This window comes from Artibeus jamaicensis, unplaced genomic scaffold (genome assembly GCF_021234435.1).
Source record: "Artibeus jamaicensis isolate MK-2021 breed Jamaican fruit bat unplaced genomic scaffold, CSHL_Jam_final scaffold_916, whole genome shotgun sequence".
NCBI classification, from domain to species: Eukaryota; Metazoa; Chordata; class Mammalia; order Chiroptera; family Phyllostomidae; genus Artibeus; species Artibeus jamaicensis.
In genome coordinates this window covers 43,077,551-43,099,248 of record NW_026522059.1, presented here as the reverse complement: position 1 = coordinate 43,099,248, position 21,698 = coordinate 43,077,551, and positions in this window count along the sequence as shown.

Below are 21,698 nucleotides of genomic sequence, written 5' to 3'. Positions count from 1 at the left end.
CGGAGGGTAGTGAGAAAGAGCCAGAAAATCAGTTTGAGTTGATTTGGAATTGCTTGTATTTTTAAAATACTTTTATAATTTATTTTTAATTACAGTTGACTTATTATATTCGTTTTAGGTGTACCAGATAGTGATTAGCTATTTATATACTTCACAAAGTGACCACCCTGAGTCTGGGACCCATCGGACACGTGACATGGTTACTGCCAGGTTACTGACTATATTCCCTATGCTGCATTTTACAGTTGGGATTGCATTTAAATGCCACTGAGAAATGAAAACTGATGAAAGACCAGTCCCTAAAGAGGAAAACCCAGTTCGCAATTAAACTGAGTATTTTCCCCCAGATGCCGCCTGCACAGAGGACGCCTGCCACCACGGCACCCAGCCAGCGGCCGTGCCTGCCTCCTTTTTCCCCTGCACAAAGTGGGCATGGTAATAGTTCTGCCCATCTAGGCCTGCTTTGAAGACTGAATGAGATAATGCATGTGGAACTACTGGGCAGAACTGGCACGGAATAAACACTTTCACAATGTCAGCTACTGTGCATACTGTCCCTGAATGATCATGGTACCCAGGGAAGGCTGTCCCCATTGTATCCGCCCCATTCCTGTGTGAGTGCATTTGTTTTTAGGGGGTTGAATTATCTCCCTCATTCATCAGCATTGAGGGCAGTGGAAATTCAGGGCAATCTAGTTTATCTTGAGGCCTCTCTCCTCAGTCCACATGCAAAACTAGAAGACAGAAATGAGTCCTTTTCTTCCTGCCTGGCTTCCAGTAGCTGGCCCAGGGACCCGAATATCACCCCTGCCAAGCTAACCCAGGTTCTCGGACCCACAGGTGTGTCCCCATCCCAGCCCTGCTCCCTGCCAGGTGGCAAACAGCACCTTAGTCACCACTCCCTTGGCCCCCGACCATGTTTCTACTCGTGCCTTTTGCTATAAAAATCCAATTAAAATAAAACAAAATGGGTCCTGGACAGTTGCCCTTAGGTTTCTGTCTTTATGCAGAAGAAGCTGAGGTGAAAGTAAAAAGGCCTTTCTGCATAAGTCACTTGCCGTTGGGGGAGTCTGAACTTCTGTTTTCCTGTTTAAAAGGTCCGCCACATAATTTGCCACCTTGCTGCTCACGGCTGCGGCCCTGGAGGCAGTGACTCTGGGGTCAGCAGTCAGGGATGCAGCAGGGTCAGGCTGCGCAGGACCCGGATGGATGGTGGGACCAGGTCCTAACCTCTGAGGAGAGGATGAAAGGTAGGCAGACAAGTCTTCCACCAGGCACCAGCTCCTTTTCCCAACCCTTGGTTTAAAAGGACACAGAAGCAAAGGCTTTGCTGGTTTAACAGTCCATGCCTGGGAAAAAATTGACGATTTATACACCTGCAAGAACTGGGTTTACTTGCTTGTAGTCAGATGTTTGTATGTGTAGGTTTTCCCCTGGAAAAAGATACACCATGTGCTACAACTGAATTGTATCCCCCAGAGCCTCAGATGTAACTATTTGGAGATAGAACCTTTAAAGAGGGAATTAAGGTACAATGAAGTCTGTGGGTGGGCCCTAATCCAATCAGACTGGTGTCCCTACAAGAAGAGGTTAGGACACAGACAAGCACAGAGAAGACCACGTGAAGACACTCAGGGAGGAAACAGCCTTCTACACGGCAAACAGAATGGCCTCTGTAGGAACGAACCCTGCTGGCACCTGGATCTTGGACTTCCAGCCTCTAGAACTGTGAAACAATAAATGTTTTCAAACCACCCAGCCTGTGGCACTTGGTTACAGCAGCCCTAGCAAGCTCAGACCTGTTTGTTTTCCTTTAAATAAATTCCTATACTAACAGCTCACAAGTAGGGCCAACCACCTCAGAAAGGAAAGAAGTGAGAACCTAGCCCGTGGTTAAAAAGCAGTTCTGTAATGTTGTAGTTAGGGCAATGGACTTTGGCTGGGCGGGTCTGACTGCATCCTGCTCCATCGATGATAAAGCATGTGCCCCAGAGCAAGCTTCTCCACCTCTCTCCACCTGCTTCCTTAGATATAAAGTGGGAATGAGGATGAGGATGGGGATGGTGAGGCTAGTGCTCACATGCTAAGCCTGCAGTGAGCATTCAAGGAGCGAACATGTGTCAAGCATTTGCACTGTCCCCTCACCTTGAAAGTACTTGTTGAGTGACTATTTTGTTACTATTACAAACCTGAGTTATGGCTCCAAATCTGGGGTCCCCTCCTTTCCAGATGTGTGACCTTGAGGAAGTCACCACCTCTGTGGGGCTGCTTTGCTGGAACTGTGAAGACCACAGTGACAGTTGAGGACCCTTCAGCTCTGATATTTAATTATCCTAATAAATATTGATATGAACCCTTCTGCAGGGAGTAATGGAACACCTTGGTGAGTTGAGAGAAGCGTAACAGTTTTGGGGGGTGCTATATTCTGTGTGTTCATGGTTGATAAACCCAAGTAAATGGGGGTGCCTTTTACTTAGCATCCTTTAAGAAATGACCTTCCAAATGATTCTCTTAAAAAAAAAACTTACCCTTGGATTCTGTAGACATTGACACAAAGGGGGAGGGGGGAACAAACTTCTACCTTTAAGCAGTGCAAAGTGACTGCAGTAAATCTGTTTAGGTATCATCGTGTTTGACTTTAAGAAAATGGCTGAGCTATGGGCAAGGTAATTCAAGAAGATATAAATGGCTGCATTATAATAAGCAGACACCTATTTTAAGCATGATCTATGTTTTGGAGAAAATTCATTACAATGAGTCTTACAATACCAACCTCTTCAATGAATTTTTCATGTCTGCATACCAAGATATATATAAAACGATCGTAATCATGTACCTTTGGGGCAACGCTGAGCGCCAGCTGTTTCGGGGATGATTTATAGGTTGCCACACTCAAGGTTAATAATCAGGAGAAACAGGTTACAGTATGCAATGTATTTATGTCAGGTTAGAAGTTCAGTTAGTAGAGATAGCATGTTATAAGGAAGCACACACTTTTAATTATTTTCTAACCACCACCTCCCCACACACATTTTCTGCAATAAACTAAAAATAAACAATGTTCCGCACACGGAAACGTCTCTGGCAGCATATCTGTTGGTTACTGTTGGCTTTATTTAAAGGGAAACCTCAGCGAGGAATTATGAGCTGTGCATGTGAAAGCACAGCTTGAAGGTGCTCGAACATCTGCGCAATGGGCCCACATACGGGGTGTGATGGTGTTTTATAAACATCAGGGTAATTGCGTCCTCATTGAATGGCTGCATTTTGCTGCCTGTAGGTTTTCTAGCAGGGTTTGCAGAGACGTGACACACACAAGCCACAAGTCAGCCTCCAAAAACTCTAAAATGTCACTTGTGTCCCTTTGTAGGCAAAAGTATTGAACCAGTCTAACAAAAATCGCAGAAATCAAGACTAACTTATCTTGTCCAAGGAAACTTTTAAAAAATAGTCAATAAAGAGAAAAAAAATGTTTGGGTTCTGTGCTGGTGTGGACCACGCTCTCTCCTCTTTTGCTGTTTTCTTCATTCTCTTTCACGCCAGTTCCAGCCCCTCAGCTCCTGCTTAGCTTGAAGATAGCTTTCTAGTGACTTCTTTGTGTGTATTTATTGTGTATATGTGCGATTATTTTTGCTTCTATTTTTTTCAAAGCGTGTATTGTTTTGTGTGCGTATACATATATTTAAGTGTGTAAATGGTATTTTGTTATGTGTCATCCTACTTTTTTTTGACTTTTATGAGTTTACCTTATCCTTAGTAGCTTTATTGGGGTGTCATTGGCTTAAATTATACTGAACATGTCTAGATAAGTGTGGACACCTGTGAAACCATCACTGGCATCAGGATGATGAACATATCACCCCCCAAGATCTTTTCCTGTTCCTTTGTCACCCCTCCCTACCACTCCTCCACCCCCTCAGCACTTGGTAACCACTGATATGCTGTCTATCAGTATAGATTAATTGCCATTTTCTAGAATTTTCCACAAATGGAATTATATGGTATGTAATCCTTTTTTTGTCTGACTTTTTACAAGGTATAATTGTTTTTGAGATTCATTAATGTTGTGTGAATCAGTGGGTCACAGTAGTTCTGTGATCCAGGAGTATTCCATTGCATGAATATGTCAGTTTAATTACTTGGTACCTACTCAAGGACATTTGGGTCTCCACAGTCTCTGCTATTATAAATACAGCTGCTGTGAACAGCAGTGTACTAATTTTTCATAGACGTATGCTTTGATTATTTTTTCAATAAATGCATAGGAATTAAATATCTGGATTACATGGTAGGTGTATGTTTAACTTTTTCACAGAACTGCCAAACTTATTCCCAAAGCAGTTGCATTATTTCATTTTCCTACCAGAAATGTTTGAAGGTCCCAGTCCCTCCACATACTCAGTGACACTTTGTATAAACAGTTGTTTTAATCCCAGCCTTCTAATGGGCGTGCTGTGGCCGCCCATGATTTTTACTTGCATTTCCCTAATGACTTTTGAAGCTGAGGATATTTTTATGCGCTTATTTGCCATCTGTACATCTTCTTTGGGGAGGTGTCTGTTTGTGTCTTCTGCCTATTTGTGGAGGAAGGTGTTTGTTTTCTTATTAATGAATTTTGAGTGTTATTTTATAATCTGAATACAAGTGCTTCATCAGATAGTTTATTAATAAGTTTATTTTTTAGTCTATGGCTTTCTTTTCTGTCTTTGGAAAGCAAAAGTTTCCATTTTGATGAGGTACAATTTATCAGTTTGTTATTTTTAGACATCATACTTTTGGTGTTGTATATGAGGGTTATATTCTGATCCACTGATCGTGATGCCCAAATCATGCTGTCTTATTACAGTAGCTCTATAGTAAGTCTTGAAGTCAATTTATGGAAGTCCTCCAACTTTCTTCTTTTTCAAAGTTCTTAGTTTTTCTAGTTTCTTTGTATTTCCATATAAATTTTAGAATCAACTTGTCAATTTCTAAAAAAAAAAGGCTGCTGAGAATTTGATTGGAATTGCATTGACTCTTCCTATCCATGAGCATGATATTTTTAACTACTTTTTTCTTTTAGCATGGAAAAATTTAGGATTAATTTATGTTGCCAGGTGTATATGTACTACATTGCTTCTAACTCTTGCATAATCTGAATGTGTATTAGTTTCCTGTTACTACTATAACAAGTTACACACACTTAACGGCTTAGAACAACATAATCTATGCGTTTACAGTCTGAGAGGGCAGAAACCTGAAGTCAGTTTCACTGGGCAGAAGTCAAAGCATCAGCCAGTCTGGTTCCTTCTGGAAGCTCTGAGGTAAGAATCTGTTTTCTTGCCCTTTTCAGTCTCAAGTGACTGCTTATGTCCCTTGGCTGTGGCCCTTTGTTCATCCCCAGACACATCATGCCCCCTCTGCTTCGGTCATCGCATCTCCCTCTGTGACTCTGACCCTTCTGCTTTCCCTGCTACGAGGACTGTGGGCCATCCAGGAATATCTCCTCATCTCAAAATTCGTAACTTTATCACATTTGCCAAGTCCCTTTTGCCATATAAACTAACTTACACAGGTTTCAAGAATTAGGATGGGGACATATTTGGAAGCCATTATTCCTTCTTGGGTCCACCACATTTTAGATGCACACTTTCCCAGGGGCAGACCCCAGGATGGACCCTGCTCCCTGCCACTGCAAAAAGAATGCAAAGGGCATCCTCATTCATGCGTTCTGATGGGCTAGTGTGTAAACTTGTACCTGGGAGTGAGCCTGCTGGGTCACTGATGTGTGCATGCACTTATTGTGGCTGAGCAGTGACTGGCGGCTTTCCAGAAAGGCCATACCCATCCGCCCGCCACCAGCCAGGAAAGAATGTTCTTCGTTCTCTGCGTCCCCGCCATCACTTGCCATTGTCTCCCTTTCTCATCGCTGCCAGTTGTAAAGTTATTTCCTATGGTTTTGTTTTGCATTTCTCTAATTATCAGTGAGTTTGAGCATCTCTTTATGCTTATTGGCCTTTTGGGTGTCATTTTTATAAACTTCCTGTTCAGCTCCTTTGCCCATTTTTCTATTAGGGCTTCCTTTTCCTGGTTAAGTTGATTTTATTTAGAAGGTGAATCTCCATGCTTATCTCAGAAAGGTCTTATCCTAGATTTCTTGATTCTGTAGTTTACCTTTTACATTTAGGTTTTCATTTATCTGGATGTTACCTTTGTATGTACTTTTACATAAAAGTGCAATTATATTTTTCTCCATAGAATACGCCAATTCTCTCATTACCAGCTACTAAGAATTCCATCTTTTCTCCATTGGCTGGAAGCAGCACCAGTATTATATACAAAGTTCCTGTGTGTGTGTGTGTGGTATTCCATTAGTTTCTTTGTTCTCACAGCAATATAACACCTTTGTTTTGTTACTCTGGCTTTATTGTGTGCTTTATTATCTAATGTGGAAAATCCTCTCTATTGTTTTCAAGATAGATTTAGATGTTTTATTTTTCTACATACATGTTCAGATAAGTTTAAGTTCCTCAAAAATTGGATTTCTAATCATGATTATGATTGCATTGAAATTATGGGTTAATTTAGAAAGAAACACTGACACACTTAAACTCCCAAGTCATCCATCTAAGAGCGTGGCCCATCGTCTTGGTCCTTTGGATCACCTTCTATGTCGTTCATCAAATTTTCTCCATAGAAGACTTAAAGATTCTTGGTTAATTCATAGACACTTCTTAGATTTTATTGCTATTATGAACAAATTATTTTATTTTTATGATAATTTCTAGTAGTTTATTTTCTGGCATAAGAATCTTATTGGTTCAGTAGGTTGATCACATGGGCAGCGTTGCTAAGCTCTTGACTAGCTGTAATGGTCGATTGTTGATTCTCTCCCCTCACCCCTGCCGCCCCTTGGTAGGTGATCATATTATCTGCAAACAATGCCAGTATGTTGTTTTATTTATTTGTTCACTTATTTATACTTTTAAATTTTATTCTGAATTTTTGTGTATTGCTTTAGAGAACACTTTTCCCCCAAAATCTAATTAAATCTTCATTGCCTTAATTAAAGAGTCCCTAATTCAAGACACTTCTCCTTTTGTTGAGTGTAATAACATTTGAAATGTACTTAATGATCACTGCCTTACTGTTATTTCAGTGGACCTGTGAGGAAGACAAGAAAAGAAGGGTAGTGTTTTACAAAGATATAATTACTTAACATTATTAAATATACACTCCTTGCTGAGCCCTTCTCTTTAGAATTCTTTGTTTAGTCAATGCTTCAAAATTTAGCCTTAGAACATACAGTGGAGGAATAAAATTCAGAAAAAAATATAGAATTAAAAATACAACCTTTATAGTAATGATACCGTGTCCCCAGTAATTATCCTCTTTTAACATTCTGGGGCTTACTAAATCTTTCCCTTTCCCCTCAAATTATTTGTGTGATATAGTCAGTAAACTATGAAAATGTAGCTTATTCTATAAAGGTTGAGTCATTTTTTCCAAGTCAATTTCACATTCTATTTTTTAATTTTTGAAAAGATTAAAAAAAAGATTTTATTTATTTATCTTTAGAGGGGAAGGGAAGGGAAGAGGGAAACATCAATGTATTGTTGCCTCTTGTGTGTCCCCTGCTGGGAACCCAGGCATGTGTCCTGACTGTGAATCAAACCCTTTGGTTCTCAGGCCCGCACTCAATCCACTGAGCTATACCAGCCAGGGCTACATCCTATTTTTTTTAAGGGGAACACATAACTTGGAACATTTGCTGGGCTGGGCTCATCGAGGATGTGTGTGGCATCACAGTATACACTTGCCCGGTTGGCCAAAGCTATTCCAAGTGTTTGCCACGTTCCACACAGCTCCTTTGAAAGTTCTGGTTCTGTTGGCTGCAGTATTGGAGGGGTCCTGTGCAGGGAAGACTGGAATCGGAAACAATTTCTATTTTATTCAACACCTATCAACTACTCCACTACCGGACATACCCCTCAGAGATGAGGCTCCAGAAGTGAGGCCCTTAACCCTTCCCTTTGAACACCGAGCATGTCGGAGCTGGAAAAAACTGAAGGAAATCAAGTCTGACTTTCTCAGGTTACAGATAAGGAGATCGACTATCTCCAACCCACAGAGCAACGCACAGGGTAGTAGGCAGGTACTAACACTCAGGTGCACTATCACCCCAGAACTCCTTCCACCAGTGCACAGGTGTGCTTCCTTCCACTCCTAATAGGTGAAATCCACCGGAAGTAAGCATCAAGAATGACACAGAAGAGAGAAGAAAGGGGAAGATACATTGTAAATATAACTAACACTATCATTTCAGGTATTTTTCTTTAAGACCCACATCAATTCAGAAACGTAGATAATGATAGCTAACATCATTGCTATATGCATTTTATGTGGATTATCTCTTTTAATTCCTATAAGAGCCCTATGATATGAATGCTATTATTGTAGTTCCTATTTTATAGGTGGCAAAACAGATTGGAAAAGTCAGATAACTAAGGTAATGCCTAAGATGCCATAACCAGGAAGTGGCAGAACAAGAACTTGAACTGAGAGCTCTCTGACACGTAAGTCTGGGTCCTTAACCCTAACCCTGTAAGTGGGCCATTTTCTTACTTCCACAGTACAGCTGTGGACCTGGGGCACAGCCCAGTGTGGTGAAGTTCTTAGTGCCAAGTTACAGTAACTGATTTTGTCTCATTTAAGCAGACAGAGAACAACTCAATGACCCCAGGTTCAAAGGGGCACCCAGGGGACTTCCCTGGATCCCATATAGGCTGCGTCTTATGTAACATTTCCTCATTATGAGCAGATCAATTACTTCAGCCCAAATTCCTAATACATCTTCCTTCCTCCTTTCCTTCCTTCCTTCCTTCTTTCCTTGCTTCCTTCCTTCCTCTGGCCTTCCTCTAGTCTCTTCACCCTGTGGCAGGAGAATCATGAAACATCCAGGTGTGGTGCCTCAGCTTCAAATACAATGGACCCGTTGCTCCCTGGCCTGAAGAAAGCATTCTTTGCTTGCTTATTAAGACCTCTGAACAAAGCTCAGAGCTGTGGGGTTGGAAAACAAAAGGGTTGCAAGTGTTCTTGAAGTCGCACCATTCCCGTGCCTGCCCTGTTCACAGGTGAAAGAGCACGACATGTTGATAGCTGGTTCAACACATCGTATGTTCCCTAAACCATTAGGATGAATGGCATGAACTCACCGTTTTTCTAAGTCAAAAATGATTGTACGTGGTTCCATTACAAGATTTTTTTATTTTACATTAATGTTGCTAGACCCAAGTCTTTAATAGGTTATTCTACTGCCTATAAGGGCAGCAATGGGCTGCATGGTGAAGTCTGTGCATCTGGTGAACATCAGCCCACTGTCTGACTTCTTTCACTCAGAAGTGAGTGCTTTGGTGAGCAGTAACTGTATGTTAACGTGAGATTCTATCATAATTAATAAGACACTCAGTAAGACCACGGGAGTCATGTAGGAAGCAGGTGGCAGGAAGAAAAACAAATTCAATCCAAATCCAGAATAAGGGTTCCTTCCAGTGAGGAAGACCTGCTACCTGTTTGGTTACAGAAAGGATCCAGTGTAGTTAAAGAGCTACCAGGAGGCTGGCTGCGTCTCTGGGCGTAGCTCCAGACTGACACTCAGGGTTCATCACTGCTGCAGTCAGTTTGGATTCTCGGTCAGCTGAGGTCATGCCCTTGTTTTCGAGCCCATACACAGCTTCACTTCCACCCTCTGTGGCCACTTACTTCATGAACCTCTTGAGCAAGTCCCGAGTTCCTGGGGATAGCAGTTGACTAATACCCAGAGGGTAAGTCATCACGTCTACCGCCTCCTCCACATAAGGGGCTTTTGGTGAGTATTTACACAGTGCCGTCTGTGCCTGTTCTCAGAGGTCAGTCCAAGCTCTTTCCCTAATCTGATCACCACCTCTGAAATCTTACTCTTCACCATTTCCTTATTGTATGACCAAGTAAGCACTGCTGACATAGCTGGACCTTAGCTCATACTGACTTCAAGGTAGAATAGAAAATGAAAGAAACCCCAAGTTATACTGACTGGGAAGATTTCTGGGTGAAAGTCTTCAGCAGCCTACTTCTGACTGGCACCAGCTAGAATGTGCAAAACCACACACAGGGTGGGGCAAAAGTAGGTTTGCAATGGTTGGTGTGGAAATAATCTGATAATAAATAATAACACAAGAATAAACTCTTTCATATCCTCACAACTGTAAACCTATTTTTGTGCCACCCTGTATGCACAGATCATTTTTTTTCATTTTTAGCAACTGAGAAGGAGAATTCTTTGGGGGACCCAGGTATGGGGTGGGGTAAGGGTCAAAATACAGCAGGAAGATGCAGACTGAGTGTGAGTACTGCTCACACACTTTTTGTGAGCCTTCAGTATCTATGCAGCCTGAATAATGGGTACTTCTGAGTATGTCTGAGTTTATGGCCACTTCATGATGCGCAGTTCAGGTTTACCTGGTGTTCCATGATTAGATTTTCAACATCCATCAGAGCCTAGTAACATATTTCTCAAAAGAAAATCATTCTTGCCAAGAGGCTGTAGCGCTTGCTTTCGAAGCCTGGGTCCCAGCTGTGATACTATGTGGAGCTTGCTAGAGGTTCCATGTAGTATCTTCATCTGCTACAGACGCCCAGGGACCATTGGATCTGCTGTCATAGGACTCAAGAGGAGGAGCTGTTTCTGCTGCACACTCTTCCAGTTGGAGTCTAGCTGGACCTTACTTAAAGCTAGTAGCCTGTCCAGTTACCTGGTAAAGGGGGAGCACAGGGAATAGCACTACCAAATGTCATATATGTAGCCTTTAAACTCCAAAGAAGTTCACAAAGCATTATGCTTCTTTCTTAGACATTTCAAGGGGGCAACAATTAGTTCTTTGCTCTTGAGAAGGTATTTCTTCATACACTAATGGACCTCTCAGCGTGGCCTTTATTTTCATTTGATATATCTGATGCTGTTGGTTTACGTACATCTTAAGAAGACATTGATGGCATCTGCTATTTCTGCTCTGCAAGTTCTGTTATTATGATGTTTTCAGTGAAGTAGACCAGCATGATGAGGACCAGGCCTGCTGCCCAATCACGCAGAAACAAACTTCCAATCTTCTATACTTACTGGGGTGGAGAGAAAAGCATTTTTTTTTTTAGATCAGCATTCACACAGAATGTTCCAGAGGCTATGTTGATTTATGTCAGTAGAGAGACACCACACCTGGAAGACTGGTAGCACAATTAGAGCAACCACCTTATTAACCTTGTGATAAGTTGCTGTCATTCATTCTCCAAAACCCACCTACCTTCTGCATCACCCTGAAGTCTGTTGCCTGTAAACGCTTCTGGTTCCAATTCTTTTATCAATGAACATCCTTAATCAGTAGCAACAGTAACCGACTCTGGCTGATTTGTATACTGTACAACCTCCCACATCTTTGGTGAGAGAACTCGCCTCTGCAGTCCTGCCAAGGATAAAGCATAGTTTGGGGTTTACTGTTCACTGGAGATAGTCAATGTGCTTTAGAGACTCCATCCGATTCTTTGACCACAGAATCCTTCATGTCTCAGGAAGAACCAAAGTGAGGATTCTACTAATTGTTGAGGTAACCAACTAGTAACTGTGGGATGGGTTTAAGATTTCAAGGAATCTCCTGGGATGAAGATTCCTGGTCAAAACTCTATTTCTTACTTCACTCCCCCAAAGCTCCCTCTCTGACTGGAGGACTACAGTGGCGTCCGGGTCTCCCGGAGTGGATGTTCCATAAGACCGCCGGTGACCTAGCTTGCAGAAAATGACATATAAAAACATGGGCCCTCACCTCGCCCATGCAGTTCTCAGGGCTTTGATGAAGAGATTGTTCTTCTGGGGCCCTCTTTGAAGACATGGTAAGGTTTGATGGAATGCTTTTTATTTATTCAACCTCTCTCTAATTGCCAAGTTTTTAGATTCCTTTGACTACATTTTATCAATGAATTTTTGGCATCTCAGTCTCATTCAGCAGGGACTACGAGTGAGTAGACTTCAGTCAACTAAACAAATAAACAACTGAAATTGTTTCAGCTGCCTGAGCTACTTCACAGAATCCAGACTCTGGAAAATGCACCTATATCAATTAAATTCAGTTTGATGTATAAATGGTCTTCCTTCCTTGGTGTTGCTCTTCTGAATTCATCTCCATATGTATTTGCCTGGTTTGTGAGAAAATAAGTTACTTAGTTTGCTATGTAAGTCTCTTCTGCTTAGGTTTGGTATTATTCTAGAAGCATCCTGGAACCTGACTCCAGTTCTGAAACTAACTAGAAGCGAAGAGTATTGTAAGTGTGTGGCTGGAGCATGAGTTTTGCTCAGATGAAGCAGTGAGGGGGCTTCCACAGGTGGCTTTGTCAGAGAAGGCAGAGTGAACAGTCACCACAGACTTTGTGGAAGGTTCAGGGGGAGCCGGAGGATCCTAGTCCTCAAAGCCCATTGGATTTCCCTCCAAATCCCCATGCCACCACCTAGTCTTTTACTCTTCCCTCATCAATGCACTAAATTTTCTATAAAAGACCTAGTAAGGCTGTGAATTCAACTGACAGTGTAATCTGTCAGCCTCAGTATCCAACTTTGAGTTTGCTTTTGGCTTCCCCAGCTTTATGGCTGCAAGAATAAGAGGTTACTATAACAGTTTTGACTGTTTGACTGCATGCTTTTTGACTATGCCTTGGGCTAAGAAGTTACATATTTGAGCCTCCTTTAACTGTCCATACCCTGTAGAGACACCTGCCCACCCTTAGAGCTTTCATTCCGCGGACCTTCACACCATTGTCTGGCAGTGGTCACATGGCTCCTGACACCTGCTGTGAATGAGCACTTTTTTCAGAGAACCATTTTAGCACCTTGCCACGTGACCCAACAGAATCACATCTTTACCCGCCCTTTCTTTCTGCCCCAGTGAGGCCTGATAAGCAATCCCAGACTTCCCTCATTACCTAGAGATCTGTTTCCTATAACCACCTCTGGTTCCAATTTCTCTACCTGTGAGCATTCTTACTTGTAAGGAGCAGAAACATATTGTGATGGATTTAAGTAGAAAAGAAACTCATTTAAAGGGATATCAAGAATCTCAGAGAATTTCAAGGAGGGTGAGAGAAGAAGGAACAATATCCCCAAATTATATCACAGAATCTATCCAATGAGGACCCCATGGTTACTGTCCCCCAGTATTCTCTCTTACAGTTCCCACCTCTGACATCACTGGCTGCAGCCATGAGACGCAAGAACCAGCACTGTTGAATCTGCGTTCACAATTGTCTCTGTGCTGGAGAGACAGACCTTCTGCACCTCCTCATACTGAGCACTGCAAAAGGTACGTCACCTCGGAAGCGTCTTCCCAGTAACGCAGGAGCTCGGGCTAACCAGGAGAAAACATCTGGATAAGCCAAGTTGAGGAACAGTCTACAAGATGACTGCCCAACACTCTTCAAAAGTGTCAAGGTCATGAAAGACAAGGGAAGACTGAGGAATGGTCATCAATTGGAAGAGAGAAGGAGGCATGACAGCTAAGTGCAATCTGGGAGGCTGGCTTGCATGCAACCTGGAACAGAAAAAGGTTGGAGTGAAATAACTGGGGAAATCCCAATAAGGCCTGCAGTTTGGCCAATGGAATTATACTAACATTAATTTGGATACTAATGTTATACTAATGTTAATAATGTTGGGTATGGAAGGTGTTAACATGGGGGTGTGTGTGGAGTCTACAGGAATTCTGCACAATTTCAGCAATTCATCTGCACAACTAAAATTATCTCAGAATGACAGGTTAAAACCAAAAAACAGACAATATTATGCCCTATAACCGATGGCACATTTGAATGGAGGGAAAAATGCTATATTTTCTCCTCTCCATCTGCTGCTTCCCTGAGTTATCACATCAGGGTTTCTAGACACCCGTGATGAGCAGAGAGAGGAGGAAGCTCGCAGGGTGAGAGGAGAAAGAGAGAGGCGGGCAAGAGGGGGTTGGGACACCCCATGACGAGCTCATTGGAAAAATATTTTAAAGCAGGGCTTTGAGATACTTTAAATTCTGCCTCTAGGATGACCATTTGCCTATGGAATTAACTTTGGAGATTGTAATTTATCAATCTGGGATTAGGAAGAAGAGCTAGTCTCTTATTTAGAAATGATTTTCCTTTGGATTCCAATATCATCCAATAGAAATTTCTGGGATCATGGAAACATTCTATACCTGTGCTGTCCTGTACTGTTGCCACTAACCCACATGGCTGTGGAGCACTTGAGAAGTAGCTTCTGTAGTGGAAGAACAAGTTTAAACGTAGACATCCACGGGAGACTAACAGCTGTCGAATCGCACAGAGTGCTCTAGTAACTAGCTCAAGCCTTTTTTCCAACCCTCTGTGGGGGAAAAATGATATGGCCCAATGTAGGTAAAGAGAGAAACTTTTCAAGATGGCTATGTATGCTTGCATGTAGTCAACTACATAAATGCCCCAAGATAAGTTGAAAAGTTGAAATACGGAGTAGCCAAATGAATAGTTTTACAATTGATAAATTGGTAAATTGTGGGATTTCATAGCTGGAAGACATCTTAGAGGTCCTCTGTTCCAACCTCCTTATTTTACTGCCAAGGAAGTTGGAGCCCACAGGTTGTGTGTGATTTTCCCAGCACAGAGGCAGGATGAGAACCAGGTGTCCCCTGCCCGTTCCAGGGCGATGCCGATTGCACATGGCCTCCCACTTGGGGAGCTAAAGATTCCATCTGCACCCCATCCATGCGACACCTGCGCACGCACTGATGAGCTGTGGACCCACTCCGCTCCATTCCTCCCTGCCCGCCTTGCTGCCCCCGACTCCTCTGTTGAGCCTCATCAAAATGCCCCAAAGCTGCTGTCTTTCTGCCACCTGATCTTCTGGCCCTGAGAAAGGAAAAGAACTGAATAATAAATTCTCTAGGGGATACAGAATCAAGGACACCAGAGAGCTTTCTCATAAATTGCCTCTCCATTACAATTTGAGTATACTCACAATGGAGAACTCTAAATAAGATGAGGGAGAGGCTAATTCATTTCGTAAACATCACTTTAAATCTCTTCGTGTACCTGAGCCACGAAATTAATTACGGCTGTGATGAAATAGAAAAAAAGAGAGTTGTTTAAAACTGTAATGAATATTACCAGAGCGACTTTCTTAACCAGTTTATTTTTCAAAGATGAGTAGATGACTTCATGAATCTAAATCTCCTTCTGCAAAGGCAGAAGATGGCAAACCATAATTAATTGGGTAATTCAGCAGAACATGGATGTGATCATCTCATTATCAAAGGATGCGCCTTTGTTCTAAAACAACCACCGCAGTTTAAGTTCCCCTGCGGGGCGAACATTGAGGAAACCCACCGTCGATGGACATATAAAATTGCAAAGGCAGGGACAACCACTCTTCATCAAGTTTATGTATGACAGCATCTATGGAGATATTCTAGGGGTTTTCTTTCTGGTGTGAATTCGGGGTCCTTGACAAAGCCCATTTCTTGTAACACACTCCTGGAATGGAAAGACCAAAGCTTTCACCTGATTATGGAGGGAGGTCATGCCAAGAGGTTTTACATTTTGTAGTATTTCATTTGAATAACAGCCCACTTTGATGAAGATTCAAATTCACTTATTGACATTGAATGTTTTTTTAAAAATTTTGCTCAAGGTCTTTCTGGTTGGGACCCTGAAGCCTATGGCCATTGACAAATCTAGTATGTGAATTAATTTCTGCTGACTGTGAGAACATGCAAGGTCAAAGTGACATCCTAAGCATTCTGTGCAGCCTCAAGATGCCCATAGGAGAACAGTGCTTTGTCAATAATCAGTTATCACAGGCACTGCGTAAATAATTAAGGATGGGAAAGACGGTACCATAGCAGCATGTAATATTTACAGAACATTTTCTCTGCATCAGGCACTTTTCATCCATCATCTCTTTCAATTCTCTGAGAGAGATGGTATTATTATCAGCTTCATTGATGAGGAAATTGAGGCAAAGAGAATTGAAATAACTTGTCCCAGGGCATACAGCTGCCAGGTGACAATGTCAAGATTTAAATCCAGCTGTGTCCAACTTGGACCCTGAACTCAGCCATTGTATTTCTCTATTATCTTTTGGAAGAAGGAGGAATGGAAAGGCCTAGAACAAACCACTCATAGGGTGCCCTGCCTTTTGGTAGATTATTTCGGATCTATCAAGAATGTTCCTTGGCTTCGTTCACCTCCCCGCCCTCAATTTTCCCAGGCGGCAGGTGTGGCTCCAGAAAGTTGATCAGAATGTCTTCCTTCAGTGACGTTCACTTCCTATTCTCCTTCCTTTCACTGCACCCTCACCTCCACCCCTCCTGTGTGCTCCCAGTTTTTCTAGGTCCTCCCGTGCCCTCTCGAGTTGGGTCAAGTCTCCATCCGGCTGGGGTTTGGTGTGTAAAGAGGGTGCTGACTGAATCAAGTTTCCTCCTTTGAGGTGAATTGACAATACGCCACTTCCTGTGCATCTCCATGGTGTGCACCTCAGCACTGGCTCCCCTTGGGCAGGACTCCCACGAAAATGCTCCCTTTGTCAGTGCGGTGGTGGACATGGAGGAATGGCACATGTGCTTGAGAGATCATCAACCATTCATTTTCTGGGGAAAGCCAGACCTCTGCATTGCTAAACTCTAACATTTTCAAGCATCCAAGAATGAGTTCAAAATGGCCACAAAGTTGACTTTCTGAAAACCCCTCCTTTAGCTGGGGGAAAAGCAATCCAAATGTCAAGGTATTTTCCAGATGGGTTTACCTGCTCGTGGGTATTTGGGTGCTGATCCACACAGTGTGTAATCTGTTGCTGATAAAAGCCTGTATTGGCAGGAATATGACAGCATAATAGTCACATGTGCATTTGCCTAAGTGGGTTAAGGCCAAAAAACAAAAACATAATAGAGGGGGCAGCGCAACGATGTAACAGTGCAGGCAATGTGTGCATGTCCGCCCCCTGAGCCACAGCCCCAGCAGGCCGACGACAACGTGGGAATCAGAAGTTTGTCCTTCTCTCAGTGAGTCTCAGATGCCACATGCCTTCGTGTGTGAGCTCTGTGACTCTGGTCTGGAGAGATGGGTTCTCCATGAGCTCCCGTGTAAACCCGCAACCCTGGTTTGGTGCTTTGCTCAAGGAGCAGTGATTTGCCCAGAAGTGAGGAAAATTCAGACGTATTGGACTTTGGAGCAACTCTCTCCAGTGTGGCAGCTTTCTAAGGGATTTTCAAGGGTGCTTTTGAAAATTTGTGACTTTGCCCTGTGACTCTGGGAGGGGACGCTGTTGGATGATAATGAGTGTATCACGTCCTGATAATAATAACTATCACCTGCTAAGAAGCAATTACATTCCAAGCTTCTTTCTTTTGGGAAGTATTGTGTTAGGTTTATGTAGTATATACTCTAGAAATAATGAGGGCCGATCCTTCCATGCTGTATCCAATTATGCCATTGTCCTCAGAAGCAAGTGTCTGGCGGTCCTCACTCCGCAGGTGCTCCATTATGGTGTCTCCAGCGCATCAGAGACGCCTGGACTCGGGTCGCTTTCATGGCTTGGGCGGTCCCCCTCTACCCCATGGCCCTACTTTTCTATGGGTTGGCTTCACTCTGGGGACTGAGTTTCCCCACATGGTGGTTCCTGGCACTGATAGCTTCCCAGGGGCAGCAAAAGTGCCTTTTCTTTGCAGAGTTACGGTAACAGTTCTGGAAGCCAGCTCCGTGGGCTCTCACTGATGTGGTGTGGGTCACAGGCCCAGCCTTGCACCGTCCCTGTAGCCAGGTGGATGTGATGGTCTGAGGGGCCAGTCCCCGGGCTGAGCTCAGGCAGGGCTGGGTTCAGTCCACTCCCTACAAAAACAAAGCGACTAAAAGCAGGGAGGTGACATGCTCCGAGGACAGTCATGGTGCCGCTGCCTGAAGAAAGAACAACGATGTTCACAGGGAAATGCAACGACTCACGTCAGCCTCTCGGGCCCTCTCGGTCTCTGCTTCTTGCTCCATTTCTCCTGTCACTGGCCTCTGGCCTCTCTCTCTTCCCCCTTCCCCTATTTCCAAGACGTGACTAACTCACGGCTCTTACTGCCTCCCAAGTCCCACGCCTTCATGCCTTCTGTTTACTTTTTTCTCTGGGCCTCTTTCCCTTTCTGCTTACTCCACTCTTGTTTCCTTTTGAATGACATGCTGCACTCCCGGAAAGTCCATCTGGCTGGGTTTTTCAGCATCTAGGGCAGAGTGTCCCTATTCAGCAGTGTGGCCATGTCGGGCCACCTCGTAGCCTACAGATGGTTTCCTTCAGGTCAGACCCCTTTCCTAGAGCAATCGAGCGGGGCAGTAAAGCCGTGTGCTGTGTCGTCGATTGAGGGCCTATGTCGCTGGTATAGTCTTTGGTTTTGTTCAGAGAGCCTGACAGTCAGAGCTTTATGGCTGAAAGAACATATTTAATATATTTGCTAAAGGGCCAGCCCCCATTAATTCTAGTACATGCTGTATAAACCTAAAACAGTATTTGCTGAAAGAAAGATCTGTGTAGAGACAATGATTTTCCTTTGCCTTTTCGAAAAAGTGTTAGGCTCACTCATACACCCCTGTTGGTGTGTGACTAGATGGAAACTCTAGAAACCAACTGTGTCAGTGACTAAAGGAAAATGGGTTTGATAAGAAAAGATGAAAGGGGTTGTGAAAGGCTAAAAGGTGACCACAAGATGTTTTTAGGAAAATGAAGGCGAGAGAGGACGTTGCTCAGCTATTCCACATGCACAGGGAGTGATGGACCTGGCAGAGGGGCTTTGACGGGAGCAAGAAACCACCTTATTAAAACCACAGGTTGCAATACCGAGAGAAGCTTCTGAACGCTTCTAAGAGCTTGTTTTTGATGAGGTGATGGAAGAGATGCCTGACTAGAATCGGGGGGGTTCAAATTCATCGTTTTGTCATTTGAGTTATGAAACATAATAGGAGATGGGAAACCCAATACTTCTTTGATTTTATTTCAATAGAAGAGCCTTCATTTTATCTCCCGTGCTGTCTTCCTCCCATCTTGTGATTACTCGTAGGTCAGAACCAGGGTGAGGAGAGCCCAAAATTTAAGGAGGCCCTCCCTCTGAGGCGCCAACTCGGTACTGGCCTGAGAGCCAGTGACCCCTTCACTTGTGTGCCCTGGGATCTTGCCTTTTGCATCTGAGTCCTGGCCCTCTTCACAGAAGCGTGGTGGTTTCATCTTCTTAAAAATAAAACTTTTTTCGTTGTTTAGATGAGATGAATCACTTTATCCTGCCCATTCTGAACCTGGTAGTGGACTCAAACTAAAAATAAAGACTTTTGTGTGAGACAGAGAAGGTAAAAATTCAGATTTTCCTAAGGGTAAAAAAGAAAATCTTGATTTCACGTTAGCTCACTTAAAAAAAAATCCCTGTGGGCTATCAAACCCGCCCCCTGCTGTCTAAGTTCTTCCCCGGGGCTGCCGGGTGGCCCCTGCGCTCCAAGCGCCTTCGTATCTGCAGTCTGCTTCCTGTAGCCCCAGCGCTTCTTTAGACCTCTCAGGTTCGCCGGTCTTACTAATAATTGGCTGCAGCCTTTTCAATTTTCTCCTCTCATAGGCTGGCAGAATTGTGTTACTTATCCCTTTGTGAGCTCGGTTCTTCTAGATTTTTACATGACTCCTCCAATGGCTTCTGGTAAATGGAAGGGTCACCTAGATTCCTGGATGCTGCTGAGGAAGCCTTTGAGGTGATCACCAAGCTAGACTGGAGCAGGAGATTCTCTGAACATCTGGCCTCACTGTCTTGAGGCTGCCTGACAGAACCGCCTCATGGGTGGCTGTCCTCCCACCATAAAGAAAGTCCTGAGAACTAGTGAGTGCTTCCCCCCAGGAAACGGGGGGGGGGGACCAGATAGTTCTTATTTCCTTGCTGTCAGAGTGGCCTCGAATTCAGTCAGTCAGTCAGTCAGTCAGTCAGTCAGTCTTCTGCTTCCTAAGAGGCTTTACTTTTGAAGCTGTGTGTTCCTCCTAAGAGTAAGCATGGAATTTTCTTGGGAACTATCCCATGCTCCTTGTCCCACCAGAAATAGTTATATTCATTCAGGACAATTGTTCTTCAAACACGTACTCCTGGAGGAATAATCCCTAGAAACCCTGACTTTGGGGGGGTCTGTTTTCAAGATTATGTTGAGAAAGAACTGCTTTTTTGACTAATAGTTATGAATCATGAATAGTTATGAATCAGGTATTGGTGTCCCAGCTCTGGGATGGGTTGCTGTGAAGAAACAAGCACTTTCTCTCCCCTGGGCTCACAACATCCTGGAGTTTTGCTTCAGTTTGCTTGTTTGTTTCAATGATGGTCAAACGGGTGATGTCATCTAGGGGCTGTTTCGCTGGTCAGGATGGTCTCCCAGGGGCACTACCATGGCAAGTCCCCAGCCTGGTCACGGGCTTCTAGGGCACCTGGGAGATTTGGCTTAGAATTGCCTCTCGTTCAACAAAACCCCCAAGAAACTGACATGTCAACCATAAGTCCAGCTAATTCATATTTAAAGCAAAATGTACGAACCACTGGTCAAGAACATGTACAACTCTGGTGGCTGCTGACACCTGTCCATAAAAGCTTCCTGCCTCCTTGCCCATTGCAGGGAGGCATATCCCGGTCCACATGACAGTAGTATTCAGTGGTCAAGTCATCGTCTTCTTTTCCCCCAACAATACTGGGGAGGGAGTGGCAATTTTTGGATCTAACTCCCTTTTAGTTCCCATGCTGATCTCTCCAACCTTGTAAGAAGAGTCCTCCTTGAGACTGGTACACCTCATTCATTCACTACAGTTTGGCCCAAGCTCCTATTTGTTGACCTGACATTACCTTCCTGAGAATGTAAGCTCATCACTCTGTGGGGCTGCGGTTCTTAAATTTCTGGAAGCCATGCATTCACTGACTCTGCCTTAGAGCGTATCATTCCTGCGAAGAGCTGACCTCATCTAGCCTGCCAAGGTTTCCCCCACACCACAGGGGGCCTTCCTGAAGGGCTGGGTGGGCTCTGAGGTCACCTTCACGTTCAGACAACTTTTACAACGATCACACAAAAAAGAAGAAATGATTGATGTATCTGAAACCACAGCAGACCGAAGGTTCACTCTGCCTACTTCTGCTGAAGGTCAACTACATTTAAGTGTAACAGCTAAAAAAAAGTCACATAGAAGTCTCAAGACTCGAAAACTGTATCCCATGACACACACATGTCCACATACGAATGAGTGAGCAAACCGGGGAAAATACAATTGTATACTAAAAAACACTGGATGTACATATAATCTCTCCTGCTTATGTTTTTGCTATCAAGTTTGGTCTGTATATTTGTATTAAGAAAACCTTCTGATAGAAAAGTAGATGATGCCTCATTCATGCTCTAAGTAACGTACCGAAAACGCGTATCAGTGCCAGTCTGTGTGGGTAGGTCTTGCTTGTTAACACTCTCACAAAAGGTGGAGATGATTGATATCAAGACCAACTCTGGGTTGTTTCTGTCGCCACTTTCTCACCCCGCCCCCCTCCATTATAAGTTGGCTTTTTTTTTTCCCTATGAAGACTCACAAAAAAAATAGCACTGATTAGTCAGAATTCTCTCCTCACTGGAAAACCGCTATTGGAGAAGCCAGG